Raw genomic sequence first — 7,500 nt, 5'->3', positions numbered from 1 at the left:
ATTGGCTGGCGAGCCGCAGAATTCTCTTCCCGCACCACGCCACACGCCTCGAACTTCTTCAACTCAGCAGGAAGCACCAACCAGAACCAAGGTACACTGTTGACAAAGTGATCCGTGAATGGGGACATGAAGTCGTCCGACTACCACCTACACATCCCGAACTCAACGTCATCGAACAGGTGTGGGGCGCCAAGAAGCGGTATGTGCGGTCCACTTTGCAGCGATTTAAGGCCGATTCACACGACCCGTTTTCTTTCTGACAGGCTGGCCGTCGGTTAACCGGCGTCTAGCTTTCTTACGTGTATTCAAATGCAACTGTTCACACGACCCGTTAGGCAGACGGTGGCCCTCGGACGTCAGCCGTCCAAGTCGGCTCGGCTTCCTTTCCAAGAAACCTCGTCCGGTTTGACGGCCGTTAGCCATCCGTTGCAACCAACGGGTGGATGATGTTTTGTGTGAATAAGGACCTGTATCGTACCCGTTCGTTTTGTGGCCTACAACCCCGACTTTTCCTCATTGTATAGAGTCATAGAATTTAGTTATTTTGATGTTTACACCAAGTATAAAAGGTTAATTGAACCTTTTCAAGGGTATGAGGAGATGTTTGACATGGCAAACAAGATGTATAGAAATAATTTACATAAATAAGAGATATGAAAAATGACTGGAGAGGCATTAAATAAAACAGGTGAATTTATCATAATTTTAATATTCTTGGCGTGTGCATAAAGTATAATGAAATTGCATAACTTATTTTATCAACACAGTTATCAACCAACATCCTATAGTGTCAAAATTATCGTAATTTACTCGGTGTTCACGTGACAGATTCTAAGTATACAATGAAAACCGCGCGCTGGTAAACAGATACGGAACGCCTAGTGTGAATGTACAACATTTTGACGGAGGTTAGCCACCACCCAGCCTGTCGGAAAGAAAACGGGTCGTGTGAATCGGCCTTTACCCGGGCAGATCTACAAGTGAGGCTGCAAGAGGCCAAGCTGTGCCCAACAAAGGAGGTGTAGGCAGGAGCGGTGCAACGAGCCAGAGCCTTCGAGGACGAGTATTGGTCCTCTGACAACATACAAGAAGGTGTTGATCCTGTCTGCATCAACCTCGACAGTGATGAGGAAGATGACCTGTTTGTCGAGAGTGATGAATGTTAAAAGTAAAATATGTGGTCAGTTATTTATAGTATTAATCCAGCCATCATATACTCGCTGTCTATTTATGTCTGCAATGACTTTTTAACATATGGCAGCCTTTTCCTAACATTAGAATAAATTATTCATATATTTATCACTTCAATTTCGTTTTAAGTTTTTACTCTGCATCGGATTCCCACTTCAGTTCCACCCATTTCTTTTCCATCTCTTACACGATTTCCTATAAATGATCAAGCGTCAGCTACATACTTCATCCCATCATACGTTCAACGTAATCTATGGGTATTAGGGTCGCATACTCGTATAACAATCAATGGTTGTATAATTGTCAAACAAACCTCATACAATAATTAAGCAACAGCAATTTGCGCTGGAACAGGAATCAGGATCGTGCATAAAACCCCCTACCATACTTAACATATATACATACGAGTTATCCGCCATTATAAATGAGTCACATATGTGCATAGCTTCATTTCTTCGTGTACAGAGAGAGAGAGAGAGAGAGAGAGAGAGAGAGAGAGAGAGAGAGAGAGAGAGAGAGGATTGAGGGAGAGGAAAGGGAGGTATGGAGGAGAAAAAGGGTGGGAAGAGAGAGTAGGAGTGGGGTAAGAGGGAGGGAAAGGGAGGTATGGTGGTAGTAGGGGAAGGCAGGAGCGGAGTTAGTGGATGATTGGACGTCACTACTACGTCACGCTTCACCTGTTTAAATGTGTAAATTACTCACGCAGGTTTTTGACTTCACTGTCAAGAGTAAACGCCATAATTAGCAGCATTTGACAATGCACAGTAGTGTCAAAAATTATCGGAGTGTGGTAAACAATTTTTGCCAAAGCACCATCCTGATCCGAGTCTTCGTTTCAAAGATATTTGCGAAAAACAGTATGTCATAGGGTCTGATATGCATAGTAGGGTTGTAACTTACCTAGTAATAATATCATCATCCGCTCCTCCTACGACTTTTGACGAAAAGGACCTCGGTTAGATTTCACTAGTCGTCTCTTTCTTGAGCTTTTAATTCAATATTTCTCCATTCATCATCTCTTACTTCGTGCTTCATAACCCTAAGCCATTGTACCAAAAGTGTTTCACACAATTGTACATAATTCCTTTTGTATATATTATGCTTGTATCTTTGATCTTCCCTCGCACTAAAATGAACATGAAAATTCATGTCTGGTTTTTCCTCTGTAATATTGTCTGTCTTGTGAACTTGTTATGTCCTGTTGCCTTGAGGTTTTGTATATAAGGAGAATGTTCTACAATAATAAAACTCAGTTGTTTCCTACCTGCCTTTGAGTTCACAGCCTTACTCGGCGCCGTCACATTGGTGACCCCGGAAGTCGACTCGCTCCCACTGCCTTCCACCCCCACCTCCCTCGCCCCTCCATCGTTGGTACTATGACGGAGACAGACTCTACAGCAGTTGGCGCCGCGGCCGCCCCATTGAAAGTTTCACCGTTCGCCAGCAGAGAAGCGTTTGCTTGGTTTCAACTCGCTGAAGTCCACTTTCGTATCAGGGGCGTGACTCGCTCAACCACCAAAGCGGATTATGTTCTCGCGGCGATACCCGAGGACACCTTCCCAGCAATATCCGACTGGCTTTGTGAACAAGGAGACACCCCAATAGCGTATGACGCCCTCAAAACATACCTTCTGCAGCAGTACTCGCCGTCGCCAGCCGCTCGTATAGCAATGCTTTTTCAGCTCTCGCAACAACCGTTGAGGGACCAAAGGGCTTCGCTTGCCCTCAGGGATAGGACCAGTATCGCTCGCCTTTAACCTGCCGCAGACGGCTCTCCTCGTGAGGTGAACCTACTCCGTGCCCTTTGGATACGCCTTTTACCTGAACCTGTACGCGCTGCCATACCCGATGTCGATAGTTTACCCGATGTCGATAGTTTACCCATAAAGGACTTGATGACCAAAGCCGACGCCCTTATGGACAGCCACTTCAAGACCTCCATCAACGCCTCCACCCCTGACGACGAGGATGCCTATTCAACGTCAACCGAAGCTGACATGAATGCCGTAGGACATACACGCCTACCCCGTGACGTGCCGAAGCGGCGACAAAGCCGCCCACCACCCACCAATCGCTCGCGCCCCAACAAACGACTTCTACAGCCACTTACTACCTCCCATCCGCCGCAGTTTTGCTACTACCACTTCAGATTCGGGGCAACCGCGAAGAAATGTGCCAAAGATTGTCAGTGGCCAAAAAACGTGTAAGTAGGCCATCGCTTGTGGCGGTGGCCTCCCATGTTTCTAATCTTTTCTTTTTACAGGATGCAGGAACGGGCGTCCGATTTTTGGTAGACACGGGTGCTTGTCGTTCCCATTTGCCAAGGAAACTCTTCAAGGCACAACGTAGTCTGTCTACATCTGCCGACGTCCGCTTGGTAGCTGCCAACGGGTCTGCGATACCCACCTACGGTTACGAGAACCTTACATTATCGTTCGGAAACGGTAAATTCAATTGGAAGTTTCTTGTTGCTGACGTCACAATGCCAATCCTCAGTGCGTATTTCCTCTCTCATATCCACCTTTTGGTCGATGTCGCCCACCGACGATTGGGCAACGCAGACTCGTACTTGTCGACACCTCTTCAACCCGCCCATTCTAACCTCGCTCTCCACATCAGCGCAGCCACGGATGCCTACGCCCACCTCCTCACGTCGTACCCGGAAATTTTCCGTCCAGAACTTCGCCAAACGCCCATGGTTCCTGCCAAGCACGGTATCTATCACCATATCAAGACGACGGGACCCCCAGTCTTCGCAAAATTCAGACGTCTGGCACTGGAACGATTGGCAGCCGCCAAACAGACGTTCGCCGAAATGGAGGAAATGGGCCTTTGCCAAAAGGCCTCCAGCCCATGGTCGTCACCCTTACACATCGTTCTGAAGAAAGACGGCTCCCTCCGTCCGTGCGGGGATTACAGGTGCCTGAACATGCAAACAGAACCGGATCACTACCCCCTCCCAAACATTGCCGATGTAACCTCCTACCTGCACATAGCGAAGGTTTTCTCTACGCTCGACCTCCTGAAGGGGTATTATCAGGTGCCTATGAACCTAGAAGACATCCCCAAGACAGCCATCACCACTCCGTTTGGCACATACACCTTCAATTACTCCTGTTTTGGCCTTCGTAATGCTGGGACAACGTTTCAACGTCTCATGGATGGCATCTTAGGGGACCTCCCTTTCTGTGTATGTTATGTGGACGACATACTTGTGTTCTCCTCCTCAAAAGAGGAACACCTCCGTCACCTGCGCATCGTGCTCGACCGCCTGCAACAAAACGGCCTTGTAGTCCGGTACGACAAGTGTACCTTTGGCGCCAACGAAGTGTCGTTCTTAGGGCACCGTATCACTCCTGAAGGAGTCCATCCCCTCCCTGAGAAGGTAGCAGGAATTCTTGGGCATGATCAACTATTATCACCGTTTTCTGCCAGCCATTGCCACCACTCTTGCTCCCCTCTACGCCTCCCTCAAGGGCAAGCAAGCCAAAGGACCTGAAGTGGGGTCCCCTTCAAGAAGCAGCCTTCTGCAATGCAAAGAAGGCCCTATCAACTGCTGCGGCTCTCACTTTTCCTATCCCACACGCCCCTCTCCTTCTCTCCACCGATGCCAGCGACGTCGCTATTGGTGCAGTACTCGAGCAGGTGGTCAAAGGCTTGCCCCGCCCATTGGCCTTCTTCAGCAGAAAACTGTCCAAGGCCGAATCGGGTTATTCTACCTTCGATCGAGAATTGTGGCGGTGCACATGGCTGTCCGTCACTTTCGCCATTTCTAAGAAGGTACGCCCTTCGTCATTCGCACAGACCACATGCCTCTGGTGCACGCCTTCACTCGACAGTCTGAGGCCTGGTCTGCCCGTCAACGCCGACATCTCTCCGCCGTGGCTGAATACAATTGCACCCTCCAATACGTCCCTGGGAAAATGAATCCCGTTGCCGATGCCCTGTCAAGAAACACGTTGGCTGCCGTTCAACTGGGATTGGATTACAACGCCCTGGCTGAAGCCCAACGACAGGATCCAGAGTATCAAGCTTGTAGGACATCCTGCTTGTCCCTCCGTTGGGAAGACTTTCCCCTCGAAGACTCCAACACCACCCTCCTCTGTGACGTCAGTACTGGTAGACCGCGACCTTGGATTCCTGCTCCCATGCGCTGATAGGTGTTTGATTTCATCAACGGCCTTTCATATCCCTCGTGCCGTTCTACTGCACAGCTGCTGAAGGCAAAGTTCATTTGGCACGGCATTTCTAAGGATGCTAAGGATTGGGTCCGCGCCTGTACTTCTTGCCAAACTTCCAAAGTACATCGACACACGGATTCAGGAGTGGGCACCTTTCCTCAACCTCAGCGTCGTTTCGCACACATTCACGTCGACGTTGTAGGCCCCCTACCCACATCACAAGGACATCGTTACCTGTTTACCGTCATCGACCGCTCCACTCGTTAGCCTGAAGCCATTCCCATGGAAACTACCAACGTCCGCCTCATGTACATCTGCCTTACTCTCTGGATGGATTTCAAGATTCGGTATCCCTGAGCATATTACTTCTGACAGGGGAACCACCCTCACCTCTCAATTGTGGACGTCATTAGCGAATCTCCTGGGTATCACCCTACATCAGACAACGGCGTACAACCCCGCTGCCAATGGAATGGTTGAACGTTTTCATCGCACCCTCAAAGCAGCTTTGATATCCCGCTGCAAGGATTGCAACTGGTTTACTCAGCTTCCCTGGGTCCTCCTTGGACTAAGGACCACTCCTAAAGACGCCCTCGACGTCTCGGCAGCTGAAATGGTGTATGGCGTTTCGTTGGTCGTCCCTGCCGAATTTTTTCCTTCTACAACCTCCTCCGACGATCTCCAGCGCATACGTCACGTCGTGGGAAAATTTACTCCGTGCCGCCAGACTTACAAGCCCCCAGCGAAGCATCACACACCAATGGACTTGCACTCTGCAACGCACGTCTTCCTGCGCAACGACACCAACAAGCCACCACTAACGCCCCCTTACACGGGCCCTTTCCTTGTGATCCGACGCAGTCCGAAAGCATTCCTCCTAAACATTCGGGGCAAAGAAGACTGGGTCTCCATTGATCGTCTAAAACCTGCTTATCTTCTGCCAGATGACCCGCCTATAGTTCACCTCTCTAAATCAGGGCGCCCTATTTAACAAGTACAGTATGTCCTTTTTAGGGGGGGGGGGGCCATGTACCAACCGTGTTTCACACAATTGTACATAATTCCCTTTGTATATATTATGCTTGTATCTTCGCTCTTCCCTCGCACTAAAACGAACATGAAAATTCATGTCTGGTTTTTCCTCTGTAATATTGTCTGTCTTGTGAACTTGTTATGTCCTGTTGCCTTGAGGTTTTGTATATAAGGAGAATGTTCTACAATAATATAACTCAGTCGTTTCCTACCTGCCTTTGAGTTCACAGCCTTACTCGGCGCCGTCACACCATGTAGGACTGGGTCTTGCTACATTACTAGTGCCTTGTGGAGCCCAGCTGAACGTTTGGTGAACTAACCTTTCACGGGGAATGCGAAGAGCATGCCCAAACCCTCACCATCTACCCCTCAGTATGATCATCTCAACAAATGGTACTCGAGAAATCTCTATTATAGTTTTATTTCTGATTATGCTCTCAAATCTACTATCTCTATTAGAGATTGTTTCATTGTCAAACCATTACTTATGTCCATACAGTAACACAGGTCTCTTTAACTCTCAAAAAGTCTATTCTTTCAAGAGTTTATATTTTTTATACTACTACATCTTATGAAAACATCGACCACTTCTTACTACATCTATGACATCTCTACACCAATATCAAGTGGTCTCTTCAACTTATGAAATACTCAATCAGCAAAGACACTTCATAACTACGGAGAAATGACCACTCCTTGTCTCAAGGCAGTTTTATCCGCAAACCCGTTACTCTTCTGTCAACATATACTCACAACTACTTCACTTTCCGTAGGAAAGACATTTTTCAGGTGTCAGCAATTTTTCCTTCCATCCATAAATTTTCCAGCCAATCCATGTTTCCCCATCGATTTTGATATATGTTGTCGACGTCTATAAATGACACTTGGCTTTTTTTTTCCGTAGTATCGAGCGTTTTTGCATCCTCTTCCTTGACTTAACTCATATGATTTTTTTTTTCGTTCATACCTGAATTTTTCTTCCTTCTCTGTTACTTAGTAACCCAATAAAAGCGTTTTGCTATTCAAAAATTTTTTACAAAATTCTCGTTTGATAACCTCTATACTGCACTATCTCACTTTATCTTCTCGACCCTTT

At 47.6% G+C, this 7,500-nt stretch overlaps 1 pseudogene; it reads left to right on the top strand.

The window, feature by feature from the left end:
• The window catches only part of LOC137639302 (uncharacterized), a 2,273-nt pseudogene extending 1,107 nt beyond the window's left edge, over nt 1–1,166 (top strand).
• Nucleotides 1,167–7,500: the final 6,334 nt, after the last annotated feature.

This window comes from Palaemon carinicauda, chromosome 4 (assembly GCF_036898095.1).
Source record: "Palaemon carinicauda isolate YSFRI2023 chromosome 4, ASM3689809v2, whole genome shotgun sequence".
Taxonomy (NCBI): Eukaryota; Metazoa; Arthropoda; class Malacostraca; order Decapoda; family Palaemonidae; genus Palaemon; species Palaemon carinicauda.
This window is presented reverse-complemented; position numbering and strand designations above follow the sequence as displayed.